Genomic DNA, 25640 nt, shown 5'->3' with positions numbered 1-25640 from the left:
CGAGGTTCTTCTCTGCTCTACCAGGCTCCAAGGTAGGTGCACCAAACATCTTTGCCGCCAAAGAACCTGTCAATGGGGAAGTCAGGCATACGAATAATAGAATGCGGTAAATACCTGTAAAGACCTGTAGTTAAGCCACTCTGTGCCTCTGCATCCCATAACTCTAAAATAGGTAATGATATAAATGAGTTTATACATGGAAAGCTCTTAACACTATGCCAGGCACATAGCAAGCTTCCGATAAATGCTCAACACAAGCAATTACCGGGCACAGTGGCACGTGTCTTCACTCCACTGTGCCTACTGTCCTCTTGACTTTGCAAACTTATTTCTTCATGCCATTTTAAATAGCTGTAATGCGCTTCCTTATTATTAGTAGGATATGATTATCAGGATATAAACACTATGCTACATACGAAGGAAAAAAACTGCTTTGTTCAGACTGAAACAATCCTTTATAAAGTAGGGAACAGAAAGATCTTCTAACACATTCACAGGTTATTTTAATACATTCCAAATAAATGCCAAGGAAGGCAGTGTTTATAAATAGCATTCAAAACAGCCCCCTCCACTTTCTTGGTGAATGTGCACCAGCTTGTCAATGTCCCCATTGTGCAGGGCCCAGAGCGGGATATAATTAAATCCTATTACCAAGGAAAACTTGCAGCATAGTTGGTCTGACACATTTAATGATTTATTAACTCAATATGCAAATGTAATGAGAAAAACTGTGCCTGGGAAGTGGGGGATGGATGAGATGGTATGGTGCCATCTCGGTCCTCAAAGAGCTTATAATCCAGTGGATAAGATAGATATGGAAATGGCTAAATATAGTCTCAGGCACAAATAAGTGAATACTAAGTACACCTTCAGCGGTGAGAAGCACCAAAATCTCTGAACTCTTTCAGGGCAAGGTTTTGTCTATGCCCCTTCATCTGGAGTGAGAGACAGCTGGTGCAGTGATTGGAAATCTGAACTCTGGTGTCAGACTGCCTGGGTATGAATCCAAGCCCATACCCTTGCCTATTGTATGAATTTAGTTGGGTGAGATGGTTAACTTCTCTAAACCTCTGTTTCCTTATCTTTAACATAAGAATAATAATAGTAACTATCTCAAAGAGACGGATGAAGGTTGAGATAATGAATATAAAACACATATTGTAATACCTGCCACATAAACAGTGTTCACCTTAGCTCACTTTTCCCCAGCAGCGATCATAGAGATCACCTATAGTAGGTACCACTATGGGATGTTTACAAGAATAAACAATATGTGAATAAAATAAAGAGTGAATGAATTGTTTAATTAAGGTGAATATTGTGTGGCAATAAATGTGAAAGTGGAATTATCCTCGATTAGGGAAACAGGAGGTTTCTTAGAGGAGGCAACACTGGAGACAGCCCGAGAGGCTGCAGTTTTACAGCATGGGTGGAGCGGGGTAGATGTGCATTACATGAGGTCAGAGCCTTGGAAACATTCCAAGCACTGTGTAGTACATTTTGGGGAGAAAGAAGAACCAGTAGAGGTTTTACTAGAGGGGTTTGACGTGATAGCAATTTTTTAAAGTGCTATTCAGGCCACACACAAGCAGTGAGAGAAAAGAGCAGAAGCTGGGGAGCAATCAGGAGGCCACCCCAATAGTTCAGAGACCATGGGAGTCTGCACCAGGGCAAAGGTTGTGGGAATGAGGAGAAGGAGTCCAAAGGGATGGAATGTCAGGGCCAGAGGAGAGGGAGGAGTAAATGAAGAGGCTGAAGTTCCTCACCTGGGTCATTGGCACATCCTTTATTATAGAGAGAAATCATCATTAAACCATAGAGAGAAAATGGCGCGTAAACAATTGTTCAGTTATTTCTCCTAAATCTATAATCCTAGATTATCATGGTGGATGAGACCAGTCCCCCAAACATTCACCATCTGCTGCATCAATTTTACTCATCTGCGTCCTAATTCCAAAGCAGCTTCAGGACATCTCTTATTCTTAGAAAGGTCAGCCTTACACTAAGTTAAAATCTGCTTTCCCATAATTTCCAGCCTTTGGTCCTGGTTTTAGCTTCTAGAAACACATATCAAGTTTAGACTCTCTTCTCCAAGATGCTTTTGTTTTGTTTTGTTTTGTTATGTTTTTCCTTTGGACCCATTTAGCTGGCTAAACCAGAGTGCCACCATTATTTTTCTAATTTGTCTGTAAAAACAACATGAGGTACCTCATCGAATGGTCTGCTGAAATCACAATACACTGTGTCTGCCTCCCGCTGCTCTATTAGTCTATTAAACTTGACCCTCTAAAAAATGTGGAGAGGGTCTAATTCTGTTTGTGGTGACAAACTGGACACTAATGACCATCAATTTTGGTCTAAGTGCATATGAACAATCTGTTTCATCCTCTATACTGGAATATTCCCCAAGATCACCAAGTTGATGGTCCAAGTTCAAATGCAATAGTATTGTAATGGAAAAACTCCTCTGTGAATCTCTCAGAGCCACCATCACTCTTGGGAAAAGCTTCTGCTGCTTTCGATCTTTGATCACACCATGACAGATCTCCCCAGCTGATTTTTGCATTTGCTGATTCTTCCATAACTTACTGTTTGTATAACTGGTTATTTCTTGTCACCTGGGTTTCAGCCCAAATATCCCACACCAGGGAAGACTTCCAAACCACCTGATCTAGACTCAACCAATTCCCATTCACTGTCCCATTACCCTGCTTCATTGTCTGCATAGAATTTAAAAACGATCTGAAATGGTTTTGTTCTTTGTTTGCATACCATCAAGTAGAAGCCTCTTGAGGGTAGGGATTTTGCTTTGTTCTTGTAGTACCAGCATTAAGGATGCTGCCTGGCCCAGAGCCTGTGCTGAATTAAGAACTTGCTGAATAAGTGTATAAATATCACTTCCTTAGAATTCTAACTGCCCAGCCTCCCATTCTTTCAGCTTTCACAAACCCCAGAATGACGTTGTTCTTCTCTCCTGAGGTTCATGACACATCCATTTTGCCAAACAATTTTTCCTGTTTGATCAGAATTAGGTCCAGAACAGAATTTCCCCAAGTCTCTTCTGCTTCTGGCTGAAAGATGAAATTATCAGCCAAGTCAAGCAAGACAAAATGGATCAGATGCCCTGTGTGAGGCTGAATGAAGCTCCCAGCAGTTACTGCCCCCACATCATTCCTCACAGGGAGAGGCCACATCCCCCAGCTGTCTCCTTTCATCATAGGAGCTCCCCAGCTTCAAGACGGGGCTGGATCTGCTCTGGCATTGTCAAAGCAAGTTTACCATGACCGACTGACCTCCTTCTCCTCTCTACCTTGAGTTCTTGACTCCTGGCTTTAACAACTGACATTAGGCCAGACTCTGATAGCAGTTCCAACCATAGAATTATAATCAATGTGTACCATTGGTTGCATGGGTCAGAAACCCTCAAACTGAAAAAAAAAAAAAAAAGGGAGTAAATGAAATTCAACAGGGAGTCTCATAGATCCCAGGGCAACAGGCAGGCCACTATTGTTATTGTTATTGTCTCTGTCTCTGTCCCCTGTCCCCTCTGAGGCCACATGCTCTTGAATCCTTTTTTCTTTCTGCAGTACTGAGTCATGCTCCTTTGTTTAACAGCTGGCTTTCACTCCTGGATCATGGTTTCTCTGTTCTCCAAAAACTTTGAAGTACATGTGCTTTGGCTTTCCCTTTGTCATGTTGGAAACTTCCCCTCAAGTCTCTATGACCTTTCAGCTCTGATCCACCACTGATTTACTACAGTCTTTAGCCTGCTGGTTCAAGCCGACCAATGAATTGTCTTGTATTTTAGGTACTTATCTTTGGTCCAATCAGACATAGCTTGAGAGGCCATCATATGGTTCATAGAGATGCTCCCCACAAGAGCAGTGAGTGGGATTTTCTGAGGTAGAATGTAGGAAGGGAGCTATCTCAAGACATTCTAATTCACACAGCATGATATCCTTGCTAAGGTGAGTATTTCTTGCTTGGTGCTGTTTTGTTTTCCTAGATTGGAGCCCAGAACAAACTTTTGTACATTCTAGACCCGAACCTCTCTTCCAAAGGTGGAAGGGGACCCCATCTGTGCGGCAGTTAGCAGTTCTCATTCTGCTCTTACTGCTGGATTTCAGTTGCTTCTAGAATAAGCCAAACATACTGTCATATCTAGAGACTAACACCTACTGCACTAGATATAGTTGGTCTCAACCATGAGTGGTACCATCACCACAAGGGCGGTACGGAAATGTATGGGAGTAGCTGTGAATTGTCCCAATGACTAGTGTTAGCTGCTGGTCTTTAATGGAAAGGGGCCAAAGATCCTTAACCTCTTGTGGCATATAGGACAGTCCCTCTCAACAAAGATGTGCTAAAATGCCAGCAGTGTCCTTATTGAGGAACACAAGTCAACTGACAGCTCAGCCAATCATCCATGCTTATGCTCAGTACCTTTATTGTCAACTACTATGTTAGTCTAGGTATACAAAAATAAGTGTGTACACCATAGTCCCTGCTGTAGGTTCTCATAGCCTGAAGGAGAAGGGAGTCATATAAACAAACAATGCCAAATGTGAAAATGAAAGAAAGAATTATTTCTAGATTAAAAATAGTCGTATAAGAAAGGTAGCATAATTATAGTACACTATTTGACTCAGCAATGAGAGCTATGTAATCAGAACAAATATCAATATAACTAAAAAAAGTTATATATCTATTTTGGGACTATGCAGGGAATGAGAAGCGGGGTGGACTTTTTATTAAAAAATGGGATAGTCATCTACTATAAAAGAATAGATGATTCTAAGAAATTGCAGCATAGCTGTATAAGCATATTATTTAGAAATACAGAGATAAATTCCAGAAGACTTAACTGGAAGAACTGCATTGGCTGCCTCTGGAGGATAGATCGTAAGAACATGTTTGGGTTTTTGGTAATAAATCTTTTCAAATAATGTAATTTTTATCTATGCATATGTATTATCCTTTGATATAAAAATTAAAGTTAATATAGAATGATAAGGGCTATCTTGGAGGAATGTACAAGATGCTATGTATATATTCTTAATGTTATTATGCCTCTGACTGGTGAAGGTATGAAAAGGTTTTACTAAGCTAAGTGTGGAGGCCTGTGAAAATATACCAGCAATCCCCAACCTAAGAATGAGTCATGTTCCGAAAGCTTATTTATGTATTCATTTATTTATTTATTAGAATCTCTGTTGGAAAATGCCCTGATTAACATACCTGGAGCAGAGAACTCCAGAAATCCCAGCATTGGCTGCCACTTAGGGTATAGAGGAAATACAATAAATACCAGAGGGAAGGGAATTTGGAGCCTGGGAGAAATCTAGGAGACAGGAGGTCAGGAGAGAGAAAGGAGAGAGAAATGCAACTCAAGAGTAGCATGCAAAGATATAAATGCCTGTGAGGCCACCAGGTGACTTTGGGGTTTCTCAATTTTCCCAGTGTAACTGGTGATTTATCTGTCTCATCTTCCTCCATTTGTAAGTTCCCAATAGGCAAGGTCCACACCTCAATCACATCTGAATCCCCTGCATCTAAGAGGGGACCCTGCCTGTGCTTCCCTAAACAGCAGAGAGTGATTGCATGTTTATTCCTGACAGATGCTATTCTAAGTATTTTCTGTGTATGAACACATTTAGTTCTGACAGACACCCGGAGAGGTAGGTATTATTATCTCTACTTTGCAGAGGATGAAACCAAAGCACTTAGAGACTCTGGAGATCTGACTGAATCACATTGAGTCCATCTGAAATTTTAGCTCTAAGTCAAATACAGCCCCCATTCTGGAGAAACTTTGTTTCTCTGATTTGCAACCTCCCATACCAATATAATTCCCTTTCTTTCTAATTCTAAAAATGTAGTGGCATGAAAGAGAAAAAAAGAGAGTTAATATTTATTGAGCTTTTTTTTTTTAATATGCCAAGCATTTTGCATGTGTTATCTAATTAAAACCTCATGATAAACATTTGAAGCAGATGTTATTATATTTCTCTTCATTTCACTGGTGAAGAAACTGAAGGTCAAAAAAATGAATTCCCAGGATCCTATACAGTTTGTTAGTTGCAGAAGTGAAGTTTGAGCCCAGGTCTGTTTAATGACCATGCCTTTCAAGGTAGCCAGCCTCCAAGATGGTCCCACAAGATCCCACCTCCTGGCATGAACCTTTATGAAGTCTGTATTAGTCCATTCTCATGCTGATATGAAGAAATACCCAAGACTGGGTAATTTATAAAGGAAAGAGATTTAATTGACTCACAGTTCTGCATGGCTGGGGAAACCTCAGGAAACTTACAATCATGGCAGAAGGCACCTCTTCACAGGGCAGCAGGAGAGAGAATGAGAACCTAGTATAGGGGGAAGACCCTTCTAAAACCATCAGATCTCGTGAGAACTCACCATCACAAGAACAATATGGGGAACACCCCCCCCCCCACCGCCATGATTCAGTTATCTCTACCTGGTCCCTAACATGACATGCAGGTATTATGGGAACTATAACTCAAGATGAGATTTGGGGGTGGGGGGACACAGCCAAACCATATCAAAGTCCTTTTCCTGGTCATTGTATCAGGGTTGGTCTACGTGACCAATAGAAAAAAGTGGCAGTGATAAATTTTGAGTATAGAGACTATAAGTCATAAAAGACCTGTTGACTTCCATTTGTCTGTCTCTCTTTCAAATCACTCACTCAAGGAAGGGCCAGTTGCCAGGTCATGAGGACCACACTGCAAGAATCTAAGATCTCTTGCCAAGAGCCATCTGAGTGAGTCATCTTGGACATCTTGCAACCCTAGTCAGACTTTCAGATGACTAGAGCCCCAGCTGACAACTTGAACTTAACTGCAAACCCTAAAAGACCCTGAGCCAGAACCACACATTTAAGCTGCTCTCACATTCCTGACCTTCAGAAACCATATAAGGCAATAAATGTTTTAAGTTGCTAAGGTTTGGAGTAATTTGTTACACAGCAATACATAGCCAATATATCTTGTTCTTCCCTCCAAGGAGGAGTCTGTGAGCCATGCATTTGTATCACTATGGCCTCCTCATCTTCCTGTGACCACTCCCTGGTCTTCTTGAGCACAGAGCTAATACCTGATCTCACTCAGTAGCCATGAAAGAGTAGCCACACATCTGTAATGACTTCTTACTCAAGGTAAGCACAGAGCTGGCATTGAGCACATCAGCACGAGAGAAAAAGAAAGCATTTTCAACTTTTGCCATACTGACCCTGGTTCTGGGGAATGAATTTGGTGACCTACAGAAAGAGATCTCGTTCATCCTGCACACTTATACTTTTGCCACTTTGAGAGAACCACACAGAATGGAATAATTTGTGTCTTGGTAAAACTCGGGGAGTTAAATTTTCAAGGGAAATGAATATAATGCATTTAATTAGGGTTACTGTGACCATGGGCAAACCAGAGCACTTTCCCAAGCCTATTACATTCCTGCTATTGTTGCTTCCAATTTAAACAGCACAAGGAACTGCAGAGTGGGTCTACTCATACTTAAACCATAATCATAAGAGGGCTGTTTGTCTCTTAAATCAGGAGCCCAGGCAGAGGAAGGGAGAGAGCAATTGGAACAACCCACTCCCTTCTCTGCCCAGCTCCCTACCCAGCTCCCAGTGGAAAAAAAAATCCTGGGTTGCCACAAAAGAGGGTGAATTTTCTGTTTGTTAAGATCCTACTTGGCACCAAGCCCTGTGGTCTGTTTTCTCATCAGCAGCTCACAAGAACCCGTTAGGTAGGAATTGCAGTCACCATGTTGACAGACAAGGAAGCGAGGCTCAGGGAGGTGATGCCCTTGTGGGAAGTCACACAGGTCAGTAGTGAATTAGAATTCAAATTAGAAATTTTGCTTAACCTCCCCTTTCCTCCACACACACCCTTAGATGCCCACTGAAGAGATCTAGGTATACAGGGTTTAAAACCCAGACCCTACCCCCAAAACCAGCAAACTGAAGTCTTCATGGAGGGGCAGGAACAGGCAGTGGAAAGTTGTGGGTTCCCATTCTAAGACCTCTTTGGCTACTTACTATCTGCATGGCCTTAAGCAAATCTCTCAGCCTCCTGCTCAATAATCTTAGGGTTGTTGAGATGATTAAATGAGAAAATACATGTAAAGTACAGAGCAGAATAAATGATTGATTGACTGATTGATAGATAGATAGATACATAGATAGATAGATAGATAGATAGATACATACATACATACATAGATACATAGATACATAGATAGATACATAGATAGATAAAATGCCTTGCAAAGCGAACAATTTCCCCCTCCTCATTCCTGCCTCCTTGAGTTTTAAGAAACCATGACATAGCACTAGAGACAGAAGTGCCTCAAAGTCCTAAAATTTCCCTATGGAAGAACCCAGAGCAGGAATATAATATGTAGGAACTTTCCTTCCTTGGGACCAGCTACCTCATTCATCAAATGGGCCCCGAATTAATTCCCACATCACAGGGTTGCAGTGACAATCAAAGGGAGCAATGTATGTGACAGTAACAGAAAACTCTAAGAATCTTAAACAAGTTATGGCTTTTTTCCTTTATTGTTTACTTTTGGATCTCTATGGCATCACTCCAGTTAAATGTGGTCAACTTGCTATCAGGTCCCATCCAGACCCAGGAACAACTGGGAGGACACACAGTTCGCAAGCAAAAACACACGGGAACCACTCCATCCAACCTTTACCCAAAACCTGACCCCGCCCAAATAGGACTGTACCCAACCAGGCCTCCCATGAGTAGGGAAGGTGTATCCTTAGGGACAAGCTAGGTTTTAAGCCTTGGCTTGCCTTTTAACAATTTCTTTTGATGGAACAGGCACAAAATTTGGTTTCAGGAGCCTTCTGTTTCAACCCCAGATCTGCCACCTACTGGCTGTGTAACCTCAGAGAGTCACCTAACCTCTACGAGGCTTACGGTTTTTATCAGGATTTAGTAAGCTAATATGTTTGACTGGTTAAGAATTATGGCCAGGGATAGAGTGGTCCCTTCAGAACTGATTCAAGGAGTTTCAAACTTGAGCCTGGCCTGACATATACTTTGTCCTTTTTACCAAGATATCCAGCACACTGCTTTTTATGACGTTGCACCTCATCCTCTTGGAGATGCTTCCTAAAAAGACCTTCAAAGCCCTTGTGGGATGCTCCTATGGTGTGTCTCTTATTCAGGTCAGAGTACCTTCCTGGACGTCCTGAAGCAAGTCAGTCCAACTTTGCCAAGCTAAGGCTGGGCAATCAAAATGCTGTGAAATACCAGCTTCCAGTGGCCAAAATTCAAGAATCTCTTCTCTTCTCACCTGTGATTTGAAGAGTCTCAGAACATTAGTGGAGTGACCACCTCCACATCTAAATTGTTCCTTCCAAATGTGAAATTCTCTGGGCAGTGAGGGCAGTCTCAACCTATGGAACCATGGTGTTCTGCAGACTGGACCAGGTGTCAGCTGCAAAAATAACGGCACAGCAATCACTTCCCAATTCATGGAAATACATTAAGCCAATAGCTGGACATTTTTCAACTTCAAATTTTTTCTTATACCTATGTCACCAGGTAGTGCTTGTCCATGCTAGAATCTGGTATTGAATTATGTCATATATACTTAGCTATTTCAAATTTCATATATCAATATTTTATGGTTTTCAACAAATTATGCAATTCAAGACATAGATCGTGTCAGCTCCCCTGCCCATCTCTGCCTGCTCACAGGTTGAGATACATAGTAGCCGTGAAACAAAGGCATTGACTCACAGATTTTCTTTTTAAAAGGGGAAAAAAGAAAAAATGGCCATATCAACATTTCTTTCTAAGTCCAACTCCTCAGTTTGTAAAATGGATCTCATTCATTCTCATCTACTCAGAGTTCACTCCTGTCGATCTAACGTTCCATTTTTCAGGTCCTCTTTGTAGAAAAACTCTAAAGTAGATCAAGTGCTGAAGCTCACTTAGCACTTGGTCTACTCCTTTTCTCTCCTGAAGTCACTGTAATCAGGTTTTTGGTCCTGCTGTTCTGCTGGAAGAGCTCTTGCAAGGTCACCATGACCCCCATGTTGCAAAATCCAGTGGTCAATTCTCAATTCTCCACTTTCTCAAATTCCCAGCTCATTTTACTCCTTCTTGGACCACTTTCTTCACTTGGTTCCGAAAACATGACTCCTGTGGCTCTCTTCCTGCCTCACCTCACCTCACCTCACCTCACCTCATTCTCAGTGTCCTTCCCTCACTGCCCCTTGTGCCCCAGAGCTTGATTCTTGGGCTGTTTCTCTTTTTTGTTACTCTGTATCTGTTTTTTTTCCTGGAGAATGATGATGATTTTAAAATACTCTTTAAATGCCTTCTGTACTCTGACAACTCTCAAATGTACAGATCCAACCTGGCTCTCTCCCGGAAATCCAGGCTTTTATCTACAACTGCCTCATTGACGTCTCCTCTTGGATGGCTAAATGACATCTTAGACCTAACAAGTTCAAAACCAAACTCTTGGTTTTCCTGTTTTCAATTTCCCTTCCACATTTTTGCTCGTTTTGGCACTGGCAGCTCCATTCTTCCAGGCATCCAAACTCTGAATTACCCTTGGCTCTTCTTTCTCTCACATCCAATCCATCAACAAATCCTGCAAGCTCCATCTTAAAAATGCATCTACCTTTTACCCCATCCACCGTGTCCACTCTTGTTGAAGCCGCAACCATTTCCATCTGGATTCCAGCAACGGGCTCCTGACTGAGCTCTCTGCTGTCACCATGCTCCTTTCACTCTGTTCTCCCCCCAACACCCAGAGTGATCCTGTGAAAAGGGTCTCACATCATATCCCTCCTTTGTCCGATATCCTCTGCATGCTTTACTCCATTGAGCCCTCTGTTCAAATGACATCTTACCAGAGAGCCCTTCCCTGATCACCTTATTAAAAATTACTAATCCCTATTGACCCACTGCACTCCTTTATTCTTACCCAACTTTATTTTTCTTCACAGACATATTTTAAATTCCGTATATCAATATTTTATGGTGTTCCACAAATGGTCTGATTATGTATATCTATATATGTATATAATATTGAGTACCTATAGATGCTAATGCTTTGAACACTTTTCCTTTTTATATTCACTGCTTTATCCCTAGCACCTAAAACAGTGTTTGACTCAAAGTTGGTCAATAAATACTTGTTGAATGAATGAATGAAGTGAATGAATAAATGACCCCAATACAAGAAGTGCCAAAATAGAAGATGAACACAGAACAGGGCATGATGATCTGACTGTAGAGGAGGTCATAAGGGCAGCCTCCTGGGAGAAAGGGATCTGACATTGAGTTGTTTGGCATAAGTTTGAGAACCACTGTCCAATAACAAAGTAGAAATTATGCCCATTGAAGCTTGAACTTGATTCCGGCTCAGACATCACCATTCATAGGCATTCTTTTCTTTGGTAAGGGGACCAGGTGTGCCTGACTTCCAAACACCTTTCCCATAAGAGATCCTGCCTTTGGGTCTTCTTCCCAGTGCCCAGTAGAAATGGGGGCTTGCGACTATCAGTACAAGGCACCTTTAGTGTCCATGGTTCAGCCCACATAGAAAAGGGGCAATAAAGAAAATTTGCTCCAAAATTTTTAAGAGCACATTTGGCCAAATCAGACCTACAGGAAGTGTAATGTTGCTGGAAATGTCCTGTTCTCTTGGAATGGCTGCAACCAATAATGCTTTGAGAGAAAAGAATCACATCCATTCACAGAGGAGGCTCTGGAGAGAGCAGGTTAATTTCAGCAGCTGCCACTAGAGGTCTGTTCACAGCTAGAAATAAGAAGAGGCATAACTCCTGTAGCCTTTTCGGGACTTCTGGAGAGAGCCTCCTTCCCCAGAGTCTGCCCCCAGAACACACTGAGCTCACATCACACCTGCCAGTGCCTCTGCTGTGGTCTTTTTTTTTTTTTTTTTTTTTACCCCTCAGAAACCCCATGTTGGGCCTCCCCCAAACATCATGGAAGGACAGAAAACCCCTTAGAAGTACTGACTGTCCTGAGCCATGGCTTGAAGGTAAAGAGATGAGAAAATGCTTCCTGGTGACTAAAAAAACATTTCTACATTTAGTGGTAGCATTTGCAGTTACCCAAAGCAGGTCTTCTTCTTTCATGCAATAAATGTTTCCCTAAATGCCTATCTAAAAATCAAGTTGTTTTCATGCAAAAGAGTTGAGAGCTCACAATCTGAAGAAATACTTCAAGAATCCTGTGAGTAGTGACTTGATAACTCTGAATAATATATCTATTTGATAGATTCCTGCCTTGGGGTTGCTTTAAGTGGCTCTAAGACTTGTCTGTAGATGAGTCTGAAGTATCAATCCTGTGTGCCGTAGAGTTTGGTTATGCATTATATGCAGATCCATTATGTATTTTTTATCGAGGTAAAATTTATTTAGCATAAAATTTGGCTGGGTGCAGTGGCTCATGCCTTGATGTCGTTTGGCTGTGTCCCCACCCAAATCTCAACTTGCATTGTGTCTCCCAGAATTCCCCTGTATTGGAGGGACCGGAGTGGGAGGGGGGCGTGTAATTGAATCATGGGGGCCAGTCTTTCCTGTGCTGTTCTTGTGATTGTGAATAAGTCTCACGAGTTCTGATGGGTTTATTAAGGGTTTCTGCTTTTGCTTCTTCCTCATTTTTCTTCTGACTAGATTTTAGAAGATATATGGAAACACCTGGATGTGCAGGCAAAAGTTTGCTGCAGGGGCGGGGTCCTCATGGAGAACCTCTGCTAGGGCAATGTGGAAGGGAAATGTGGGGTTGGAGGCCCCACACAAAGTCCCTACTGGGGCATCACCTACTGGAACCGTGAGAAGAGGGCCACCATCCTCCAGAACCCAGAATAGTAGATCCACTGACAGCTTGCACCATGTGCCTGGAAAAGCCACAGACACTCAACACCAGCCCATGAAAGGAGCTGGGAGGGAGGTTGTACCCTGCAAAGCCACAGGGGCGGAGATGCCTAAGACCATGGGAACCCACCTCTTGCATCAGTGTGACCTGGATATGAGACCTGGAATCAAAGGAGATCATTTGGAGCTTTAAAATTTGATTGCCCCACTGGATTTCAGACTTGCATGGACCCGGTAACCCCTTTGTTTTGGTCAATTTCTCCTATTTGGAATGGCTGTATTTGCCCAATACCTGTACCCTCATGGTATCCAGGAAGTAACTAGCTTGCTTTCAATTTTACAGGTTCATAGGCAAAAGGGACTTGGCTTATCTCAGATGAGATTTTGGACTGTAGACTTTTAGATTAATACTGAAATGAGATAAGAATTTGGGGGACTGTTGGGAAGGCATGATTGGTTTTGAAATGTGAAGACATGAGATTTGTGGTGGCCAGGGCCAGAATGATATGGTTTAGCTGTGTCCCCACCCAAATCTCAACTTGAATTGCATCCTCCAGAATTCCTCCATGTTGTGGGAGGGACCCTGGGGGAGGTAACTGAATCATGGGGGCCAGTCTTCCCCATGCTATTCTTGATAGTAAATGAGTCTCATGAGATTGGATAGGTTTATCAGAGGTTTCCACTTTTGCTTCTTCCTCATTTTTCTCTTGCCACTGCCATGTGAGAAGTGCCTTTCACCTCCTGCCATGATTCTGAGGCCTCCCCAGTCATGTGAAACTGTGAGTTCAACTAAATCTCTTTTTTTCCGAGTCTCAGATATGTCTTTGTCAGCAGCATGAAAACAGACTAATACATGCCTGTAACCCCAGCATTTTGGGAGACTGAGGTGGGTAGATTGCTGATGCCCAGGAGTTTGAGACAAGCCCGGGCATCATTGCAAAATCCCATCTCTACGAAAAAATACCAAAAATTAGCTGTGTGTGGTGACATTTGCCTGTAGTCCCAGCTACTCGGGAGGCTGAGGTTGGAGGATCACCTGAGCCCAGGTAAGTTGAGGCTGCAGTGGGTTGTGATCTGTACTACAGCCTGGGTGACAGAGCAAGGCCCTGTCTGGAAAAAAAAAAAAAAAAAAGAAAACATAAAATTAACCATTTTAAAATGTACAGTTCGGTGGCTTTTAGTACATTAATGATGTTGCACAACCGTCACCACTATCTAAGTCCACTATCTAATTCTATTTTCATCACCCCAAAAAGAAACCTGTACTTATTAAACAATCACTCCCCATTCCCCTTTCCCCCAGCCCCTGGAAACCACTGGTCTACTTTCCGTCTCTCTGAATTTTTCTTTTCTGGACATTCCATGTAAATAACATCATACAACATGTGGCTTTTTGTATTTGGCTTCTTTCACTTAGCATAAAGTCTTCAAGGTTCAGCCATATTATGGTACTTATCAGAACTTCATTCCTCTTTATGGCTGAATAATACTTTATCACATGGCTATATCCCTTTTTTTGGTTTGTTTATCCACTCATCAGTTGATGGACACTTGAGCTGTTCCCAGCTCTTGTGTATTAAGAATAATGTTGCTATGAACATTTTTGTACAAGTCTTTGTTTGAACATCTCTTTTCAGTTCTTCAGTATACATATCTGGGAGTGGAATGATTATTCTATTCATTTTTGCATTCAATACTGAACGCCTACTCTCTGCGAGGCATCAGAGTACAAAGAGGAATAAGACAAAACCCCTCCCTCCCCTCAAGTAAGCTTCCTCCATGTTTTCTGCATGCTATTCATTTGTTCAACAAACACATGCCAGGCACTGGGAGTATATCTGCGATCAAGACAGACAAAGGTCCCAGCTGTCACGGAGCTCACAGTTGAGTGAGCCGATGGGAATGAAGCAAGTAAACAGATGAACAAATAAGATAATTTCAGGGGACAGTGCAGAAGGACTACTTTTAGCTGGATGGCCAGGGGCAGCCTCTCTGAGAAGGTGACATTTGAGCTGAGATCTGAATAACAAGGAGCCAGTCATATGAGAATCCACAGATAAAGCCATGAGGACATGGGGGGAAGCGCATTCTAAACAGAGGGAACAGCAATTGCAAAGACCCTTAAGGGGGTAAATCTGACATATTCAAAGACCTGAAATTTTCTCTCATCCGTAGCCCTCCCTTCCTGCCTCCTTCCTGTGCAGCCAAAGCCTGATCCATGTCTGCCCACTCATGGACCTTACTCCATCTGCCACATCCTATCTCTTCTGTATTTCTTACCTATCCCTCTCTACTGGTCTCCTTTCAGCCATAGTTAAATTAATCTACCCTTCAGTCAACAAAACTAGAGCCCTTTATGGTTCTCTCTGGCCATTGTACCATCTTTTTTCTTCTCTTTACAATGGAGTGTATCAAAAGAGTAATATACACTTGAATTACCACTTTTCTACTCTCCCTTATTCTTCAACCTTCAGCTATGTGGCTTCAACCCCCACAAACTCATGGACATTGATTTCCTCAAGGTCTCCTCCTGTTTGTAAAATCTAGTGGGCACTCCTTACCTTAATTAACGCTTAATTATGATGGATACGCTTGAGTACTTCTGTTCTTGAAACTTTGTATTCAACGGGTATTAAACCTCACTGTCTTGCTCCTCTTCATAAGTCTTCCTTCCATGTATCTTTTCTGCTGCCCACTTACCAAATGTATTCTATGGGTATTAAACCTCACTGTCTTGCTCCTCTTCCTAAGCCTTCCTTCCATGTATCTTTTCTGCTGCCCACTTACCAAACGTCAGTGCACCCAGGTCATATTTTAGCCTCTCTCACTCTCATTCTAATCCTTCTCAAAGTGACATCAACCAAACATTCACGGTTTTCAATACACTGCATCCTCATTATTCAAGAATTTCCCTACTCACTAAAATTTATTTGTAACCACCAAATCAATACTCTGGGCAGTGTCATGGTCATTCATGAACATGAACAGAGCAGCTAAGGTTGAACAAGGCAGCACTCCTCTTTTAGCTTTTATACTGCAAACAACTATCTTTCATAATCTATTTAGGACACCCTGTCTTTTGTTTTGCTTTTTGTTTGTTTTTTTGTTTTTTTGCATTTGTGTGCATTTTGTTGGTGATTTGACTGTTCAAGATGGCCCTCAAGCACAGTGCTGAAGTGCCAGCTAGTGTTTATAAGTGCAAGATGATTATGATGTTCCTTATAGAGAAAATATATGTATTAGAAAAGCTTCAGTTAGGCATAAGTTACAGTGTTGTTGTCCATGAGTTTAATGCTAGTGAATCAACAATATATATTAAATAAGGCATCTTTAAATGGAAACACACATAAAACAAGATTATGCACTGATTAGTTGACAAAAATATTACAACCAAAGGCTCACAGGAACCTAACCCCATATTTCCCCTAGGAACAATGGCTCAGTGTTCACTAATTCAATGTTTTTGGTGACTTTGTAGAATATGACTACCTTGAATAAAGAGAACCAACTATACAATCCAAACCACAATGTCCCTAACGGCACTTTATCTTCAGCCCAAACTTCTCGTCTTTTGTAAACCCAAATATTCAGTTGCTTACTGAACAGGTCTCCTCAATTGTCACGAAACACTTTAATTTGGCACATGGAAGCTAGACTTGCATCTTCATCCCATTCTTTCCCCAACTAACCTATTCACCTTCCTAGTTTCCTTGTCTCTACTATCGACCTATCTAACCAGTGATTTCAGCCACCATCCCAGAGTCCTCCTCACTGTCCCATCTCCAAAATCTCTGCATCAAAGCAGTCTCCAAGTCTTCTGCATTCTTCCTCCCATGTCTTGAGTCGGTCTTCTCTGTCCCATTACTCTTGCTTCTGCCTCACAAGAGTACTATATGCCTGCCAGACTACTATCATCCTTGGATTTCTGAAGGGCTTCCTACTTCTCCTCTTCTAATCAAGGCTTCATCTTTCTGCCAGAATTACCTTTCTACCATGCCAATTCAATCCTGTCGGATTAATCTTACAGTTTAAAATCTTCACTGGCTTTCCATTGCAAACAATGTCAAGTCCAAACTCCAGCCTGGCATAAAAGGACTTCCCCCAGCTGGGTTCTGACTACCTGTCCTGCCACCTCTCCATCTGATCCTCACATCATCTTTTCTCTAGCAGAAATGAATTTCTTTGCTGTTTCCTAAGCATTCTATAGTTGCATGTTGTTCTCTCTGCTTTGAATATCCTTCTTTCTCTGACTTGACCTTCCATTCTGATATACTGTATCCTCTTAGAAGACTTCCTATTCTTTTCCTCACTCCTTCCAGACTGAATTAAATGCAGTCTTCTGTCTTCTCCAAACTTAAGTGGGTTAGCAATTACCTTTACTGTTCTGCAAGAGAGAATGGGCACATGTCTAGTTACTTCTATATCCCCAGGGTGGCACTCTTCCTAAAGGTATACCCTTGGACAAAAATGTTAGCTCATCTGAGCCTCAAATTCACTTTTGCAAAAATGGATTAGTCCTACCCTCCTCAAATGGCTCTTGTAAAAACAAAATGAACAGTGCCCTAAAACAAAAACAAACAAAAAATTGCCCAGAATTTAGACCCCCCAAAAAAAACCCACTCAAATCTTGCTAGTACTTTTGCCTCACACATTTCAGCAAGAATTCCCCATCATCATCCAACTATGCCCCAAAAGACTTCTCCCCAAGACGTCTTTATTTTCACCAACACCATCCAAATTACTCACACTTTAAACCCGTCTTTTCCCCATTTCTGCCTATATTCATTTGTTGTTCATGGAGACTTGTTGAATTTTTCTTTCATATTTCTAGCAACATCTTCTTGTCCATTTCCAATGCCACCTGTCCTACTTTAAGAACAAATGGACTCAGTCTTGTACTATTCTTTGCAATCTTCACTGGTCATGCTGCTCCCACTTCCCCCAATCCTCTCCATTCCTCCTGGTGCTTCAAGTTGCACCATGGCAAAAAGCTCCCCATCTACTCACACAGGAGTGAAATGTGCAGGGTGTGATGGTAAACAATTGAGTGTCAACTTGATTGGACTGAAGGATGCAAAGTGTTGTTCCTGGGCGTGTCAGTGAAGGTGTTGCCCAAGGAGGTTAACATTTGTGTCAGTGGACTGGGAAAGGCAGACCCACTCTCAACCTGGGTAGGCACAATCTAGTCGGCTGCCAGCACAGCCAGAATAAAAGCAGGCAGAACATGGAAAGACTAGACTGACTGAGCCTCCCAGCCTACATCTTTCTCCCATACTGGATGCTTCCTGTCCTTGAACATCAGACTCCAACTTCTTCAGTTTTTGGACTCTGGGACCTTCAACCACAGACTGATGGCTGCACTGTCGGGTTCCCTACTTTTGAGGTTTTGGGACACAGACTGGCTTCCTTGCTCCCTAGCTTGTAGATGGCCTATTGTGGGACTTCACCTTGTGATCATGTGAGTCAATACTCCCTAACAAACTCCCCTTTATATATACATCTATCCTATTAGTTCTGTCCCTCTAGAGAACCCTGACTAATAAAATGGGCTAATAAATTGAAAGCAGTCCAACAACCATGACCAAAAAGCATTGCTTGATGACTTCCTGAAGCTGGAGAGATTATCTTTTTCCATGTGTCCAGTTCAACATTTGGCAATGTTGTGCATGAATTACAGAGAAGTGATGTTAACCAAATTGCATACAACAAAAAGAGGAAAAGCAAATACAATAGGTGCTTTTCCAGCCTTCCAGAATGTTGCATAAGAATGAATAACATGTTGTGAGTAATGACAAATTCACTTTTTATTCAGATTCCAAAAATCAAATACTAGACCAGAGTGCTCTTGCTTAAAAATATTAAGAGCTCTAACCAAGTCAAGCCTGTAGCTAGGAATACAGGCACGCGCCACCACACCCAGCTAATTTTAAAACATTTTATAGAGAAGGGGTCTTGCTATGTTGCCCAGACTGGTCTTAAACTTCTGGCCTTATGTGAACCTATAGGGTAATATGACTACGAAAAAAAAAAAAAAGTGTGTCCCATGAGCATGGTGTTGCAAACTCAGGAAGTAATAGACCTATTGTTTTTAGCTCCAAGCAGACAATACCTGGAATGTATGGGACCACATTTGAAGAGGAACATTGGCCAATTGCAAGGTATCCTTGAATGAGCAATCAACATAAAGAAGGGTGAAAATATCAGCAATGGAACACATACAGCACCATTTATTTCAAAATTGTAGAGTAAGCCTCAGATGAATCTGTGTTACATCATTATACTAAAGACCAATTTTGTTCAACATCAGTAAAAAGCAATCATTTGAAAGACAGATAACATGAAGAGTCGCTTTGGCTGGCTTAAACGTGGCACCTCACCCTTGCCTGTAACTCATTGCAATTGCTTCTTCATTTGCATAAATAGTCATTGAGGTTTTTTTTTTAATTTAACTGAAAATGTAAAAAAAAATCAACCCTGTTGTCAATCAGACTGTAATAAATAATGTTTCTATGTAAACAGAGTCAAGGCTACATTAGAGCTAAAAAAGTTACCTCTGGGAGATTACTATTATTACTTTTTTACCAATGACATCCCAGTCCTATTTTATTCTTCCTGCTTCCTCGGCAAGAATTTCTCAGATACCAAGTTGCTGAATTGTCCTCATATTCTAATAACATCTAATACAAAACTGGCTCTTGTTTCTCTAGTTTTTCCTTACAATCACCTAGCCTAAACCCAAATCCTTCAATAAGCCCCTCCAGTGCCCTCTGATTGAAAAAACATGTGCTCTTCCTTACTGCAGCAAGATCGATAAACCTACATGTGTTTGACTATAGGTGTGTTCCTGGCAGTCTTTGACTAGTGGGCTTCAATACATCAAATATTTATTGAGCATCTACTATGTGCTAGGTACTGTAGTAGGTGATGGGAGAAAGTAAGGAGTTGATTAAAGATTAGAAAATGGAGGAATCTGGGACAACTCCAGAGCAACTGATGACAAGAAGGGAAAAAAGAAATGAGTAACTAACCCAGAGTAGTAGAAGTTGAGCCAACTGTGTACAGGGCATCTGGCCTTCCCTTATCTCCCATTGCAGGTCCCTGCTGAGTAGACACAGACTCTGTACCAAGTGGCATGGAATAGAGGTAGACATCAGCCCCGGGTGGGAACTGTCTTTTAGATTAGGAGCCCTTGACTTGTGTAGCCTTTATCGAAAAATGATGAGTTAGGCCTATTATATTCCTATGTAGGATGTTGAGCTAAAATTCACATAGGCCAGTTCCCACTGACAGTGAAGTCAAAAGGACTGTGAAGCATTGCCCCTCTGTAGAGGGAACTGGGTGGCCATTATGGACTGTCTGCAACTGAAGGAGGAGAAAACAGATCAGTAGACAGGTGAGACTAGAGATCATGTGCAGAGAGCATCAGAGATGTCTAAAGTGAGGTCATGAAGCCCTCAAGAGATAGAGCAGCCTTTTTGTGCAATGATATTCCCATTCACATCTCCATGGGGTCTGAATGAACTTGGGTTCCTTTCTTGAGTCTTATGTGCCCTGTCTTTACAGTTGATACCCCTTTTGTTGAATTAGCTCTTATTGCCACAATAAGAGCCCTAACCAAGTCAAGAAAGAACAAGAGATCTTTGCTTTTTGGGGGACGGGGTCTCACTCTGTCACCCAGGCTGGAGTTCAGTGGTATAATCATGGCACACTGCACCCTTGAATTCCTGGGTTCAAGTGGCCCTCCCACCTCAGCCTCCCAAGTAGCTAGGACTACAGGCACACGCCACCACACTCGGCTACTTTTAAAACATTTTGTAGCGATGGGGTCTTGCTGTGTTGCCCAGGCTGGTCTTAAACTTCTGGCCTCAAGCAAACCTCCCCTCTCAGTTTCCCAAAGTGCTGGGATTATAGGTGTGAGCCACCACACCCAGCTGAGATTTTTAAACATTACAAGACTAGTAACCTAAAAGAGGAGAATGAAGGGAAGTAGAGTTCACACAGCAGCCTCTGAGTTTAGCGTGGAACCATCTAGGGACCGGAATAGATGATGAAGGCAGGAAGAGGTTGGTGGTGGAACTAGTGATGTGCTAGGTGGTATCAAGCCTTGTTGCTGCCATTGTCTTGCCTTTCAAGATGTAGCTTGGGAGTCAACTCCCTGGGGAAGCCTTCCCTTGCGTCCTCCAGTCTGAGATGAGAATTTTCTTCCCATGTTCTGACAACACCTTGGTTTACCACCTCAAAGCCCTTACCACTCTGCACTCTGTTTACTAAAATTAATTCTGTCTGAATGTCCTCTAGCCCGATGGTTCCGAACTGGGGGCAAGTTTGCCCCCTCAAGGGCTACTTTACAATGTCTGGAGGCATTTTGCTTGTCATAACTGGGTGAGGGGAGTTACTGCTGATAAACATCCAACAGCACACAGGACAGCCCTTGACAGCAAAGAATTATCTTGCCAAACATGTTAATAGTGCTGAGTTTGAGAAACCTTGCTCTAGGTCAGTACTATTACTTTTGGTGACAATAGAAATGTTCTGTTATGTGTGCTGTCCAATACAGTAGCTGCTAACTGCATGCGGCTACCATGCCCTTCACATTTGCAACTAAGGAGCTTTTTCTTTTTTTGAGACAGGATCTCACTCTTTTGCCCAGGCTTAGAGTGCAGGGGTACGATCCCGGCCCCACTGCAGACTCGACCTCCAATGCTCAAGCGATCGTCCCAAATCAGCCTCCCAAGTAGCTGGGACTACAGGCACGTGCCACCATGCTTGACTAATTTTATTTTTATTTTTTGTAGAGATGGGGTCTCCCTATGTAGACCAGGCTGGTCTCAATCTTTTGGGCTCAAATAATCCTCCTGCCTCAGCCTCCCAGAGTGCTTTAATTTTTTTATTTGTATTTAATTTTAACTACAGTCATGCGTCACTTAACAATGGCATCACATTATGAGAAATGCATCATTAGGTGATTTTGTCATTGTGAGACCATCCTAGACTGTACTTAAACCTTGATAGTATAACCTGCTATACACTTAGACTATGCAGCGTAGCCTATCGCTACCAGGCTACAAATCTGAGTAGCATGTTACTGTGCTGAACGCTGTCAGCAACTGTAATACAATGGTAAGCATTTGTGCATCTAAACATATCTCAACCTAGAAGGTACAGTAAAAATACAGTATCATAATCTTATGGAACCACTATCATATATCTGGTCCTTAATTGACAAAAACATCATTATGTGGAGTCTGGCTGTTATTTGAATTTTTTTTTTTTCCCCCTGAAACAAGGTCTTGCTCTGTCACCCAGGCTGAAGTGCAGTGGCTTGATCTCAGCTCACTACAATCTCCACCTCCTGGGTTCAAGCAATTCTCCTACCTCAGCCTCCTGAGTAGCTGGGATTACAGGCACTTACCACTATGCCTGGCTAATTTTTGTATTTTTAGTAGAGACGAGGTTTCATCATGTTGGCCAGGCTGGTCTCGAACCCCTGACCTCAGGTGATCTGCCCGCCTCAGCCTCCCAAAGTGCTGGGATTACAGGTGTGAGCCACCACGCTTGGCCTTGTAATTTGAATTTAAATGAGCACTTGTGGCTAGTGGCTACCGTGCAGATCAAGCCTCTCCTTCCTACTCCTCCAAGTGGCCACTCCTGTCTCTCAGCAGCACTTGCTATAGCTACATTTTTACACTTGTGTGAGCATTTGATCCTTTATCCCCCTCAGTAGATTGGAAGTTTTCTGTGGGCAGGAAACATGCTAACTTGTTCACCTCTCTATTTTGTTTTTTGTTTTTTTCCTTTTTTTGGAGGGATGGATTTTAATCTTTATTTACAGCACACTGCAAGATATGAAATTCCACAAAGAAATAAGAAACCCATTCAGAGGACAAGCTTTACACAGTATATACAGGTTGGAACTGTTCAAGTATAGTTTCAGTGTAAAAAGTGCTACAATACCAAACCATATTTAAAAGAGTTCTTTGTAGAGAAGCGGTAAGACAAACTTATACCAAACGTAGTACACAACAAATTTATGCCTCAGCTACATGATCTAAAAGTTAAAGTTCCCAGGAGTCCCATCCTCAACTTGGAAGGTATAGCCTTCAAAGGTAGTTTCTGGCACCACATTTTCATCTTCCTCTTCCTCTACAGAGAAATCCTTAATAAAGCTTAACAAAGCCTTATACACACTCATTTTCATGGTTTCGCAGAGCTTCAATTTTGTCTAAGCCCCCACATTCTTCAATCATCATACTAAGTTTCTCAGTTTCACCTCGTTTCTCAGCAGCCTAAAAGATATTTGAAATGGCATCCAGGATAAGCAGAATAACCTTGGTATCTTTCGCATTTAAGAGTTTCATCAGCATGCCACAATGAATGAGGTACACAATCTGTTCAACTGTTTCGCCACTGATATAGTTGGTCACAGCTCATACAGCTTCCTTTTGTGTCCTAAGATCTGACTTAGAACACTGGCAAGGAATAGGACCAATCCGTGATTCACAACTTGCTGTATCCGGTCCTGACGGCCAGCTGTGATGTTTGACGTTGTCCACGTAGCTTCCTTCCGAGTGTTAGTTTTGGGGTTGGTGAGCAGGCTGGGAAAGACAGCAAGTGCTCCCGCATCGATCACAACCTGAGTGTGTTCATCTGTTCCAGTGACAATATTCCCTATGGCTCTTAGTGCAGGAGTCACAATTGGCAATTCAGAAGCTCCTAGAAGCTTCACAAGTTAGGGCACAACTCCTGTTTCCATGACGATGTCAATTCATTCATTTGGACCATCAGTCAGGTAGGAAATAGTCCAGTAGGTATCTGCTAATACTTCCGGATCATCAAGATGCAGGAGTCGAACTCAGGTAGGAAGAATTTCCTCAACAGCATCTAACACAGGTGCAGGATTCTTGTTGCAGCAAAGATTTGAAAGTGTCCAGGTAAGATTACGTAAGTTACCACATGCTAAAGATGACATATCAGGAACTGCAAGAAGAGCCAACGGTAGGTCAACTGCACCGTACTTAGTAACCAAGTCTTGGAAAACTGAACTATCACATGCAATGTTTCCTGGAGCCGATACAACTTGTCCACTGATGTGAGCATGGGGAGATGCCAACAGAGAAATGAATGCTAGGATGGCACCTCCAACTACCACAACCTTGGCTTGTTCTGATTCCCAGAAGCAATGTTAGTGAGCGCCCAGGCAGATTCAAACTGAATGGGACTACTATCAGTTCTGCCCAAGAAAGACACACATTTTGGAATCAAACCAGCCCAGATTAAGTTGTCTTTGCAGCGGGGGTTGGGCGGGGGGGGGGGCCTGTTTTCCTCTAGAAAGTAGTTTCCTGGCAGCTTGAGTCTCTTGGAGCTGACTTTCCACATTGTTGCTATTTATGCCTTTGACAATGTCATCAACAGACCAATTTACAGCGCTCTGGTTGTTGTGGTTTTTCTGCAGCAGAGAAGTAGCATCATCAGGAAATGAGCTTACATTTCTCCTCTTCAGCATCTGGTCATCCTTAGCTTTCCTCAGCTCCAGATTGACTTCTATTCTGCAACACCTCATTTCTGTACTGTCTTTTCCCTTGTTCTTGAATCTGTAAAGTCAGGCAGCTGGGTTCATTTTTCTATGTTAATGCCTAGTACAGGGCCTACTACTAGATGGGTTCTCAGTACACATGTGTGAAATGAAAGCATAGCCAAAGGATGAATGGCCAGCCAGGGAGTATGTTAGTGAGAGTTCTCCAGAGAAACAGAAGAAATGGGATATTTTACAAATACATATATGCACATAATATACGTATTTTATATACACTATACATATATATGTTATACACACACACACATATACATACACATATATATAAGGGATTTATTTTAAGGAGTTGGCCCATGTGATTGCAGAGGCTGAGAAACCTCCAGATCTGCAGAGTGAGTTACCAAACTAGCAGTGCGAGAGAGCTAATGGTGAGCTTCTAGGCTGAAGACTGACAGGCTTGAGACCCAGAGAGAACCATTGTCCAGTTTGAAGAAAGTACTTGGGTAGGAAGAAGTCTCTCTTATTTGGAGGAGGGAGAGCCTTTTGTTCTCTTCAGGCCTTCAACTGATTGGATGAGGCCCATCCACATTAGGGAGGGCCACATCTGCTTGACTCAGCCTATGGATTTAAATGCTAATCTCATCCAACAACACACTCACAAAAGCACCCTGAATAATGCTTGACCAAACATCTGGGCACACCATGGCCCAGACAAGTTGACACGAAACTAACCATCACAGGGGGTGACAATTTTCCTTGCTGAGCTTGTGTTTAGGTAAAACTTTATTATAATTAGGCAAATAGTTTAAAGTTTTTTTTCAAAGGACTTACGGATCCTAAATTTCCGTGGGCTTAGCCCTGATCTCTTTCCCTAGAGACAGGAAGGAGCAAAGAAACAGTGTAAATACATCAACCCTGGTTCAGCCCCTGGTGTTCCTCATGGGACACGAATTCCACAGTGGCTGCTGGGGTGATGGGCTGCCATGACCTACTCAGGTATAAAGTGGGAGTGAGAAGACCACCAGGGGCTGGGTGCCATGTCCTTAAAATTCTGGACCATAAAATTCTGGGTCCCCGGTCATTTCTAGATATGGTCATTGCTAACCCTCAAATTGTTGTTTTGCACAAAAGCAAATGTGTTTTCACAGACAAGAGGGTTTGCTATTTCAAAAACTCAAAGACTCTGCCCTTCTAGCTCAGAAAGCTACC

General features: G+C 42.2%; 1 pseudogene; it reads right to left on the bottom strand.

The window, feature by feature from the left end:
• Positions 1 to 22946: 22946 nt before the first annotated feature.
• On the bottom strand, positions 22947 to 24515 carry LOC714929 (importin subunit alpha-1 pseudogene; annotated as a pseudogene).
• Positions 24516 to 25640: the final 1125 nt, after the last annotated feature.

Source organism: Macaca mulatta, chromosome 15 (assembly GCF_049350105.2).
Source record: "Macaca mulatta isolate MMU2019108-1 chromosome 15, T2T-MMU8v2.0, whole genome shotgun sequence".
NCBI lineage: Eukaryota > Metazoa > Chordata > Mammalia > Primates > Cercopithecidae > Macaca > Macaca mulatta.
This window is presented reverse-complemented; position numbering and strand designations above follow the sequence as displayed.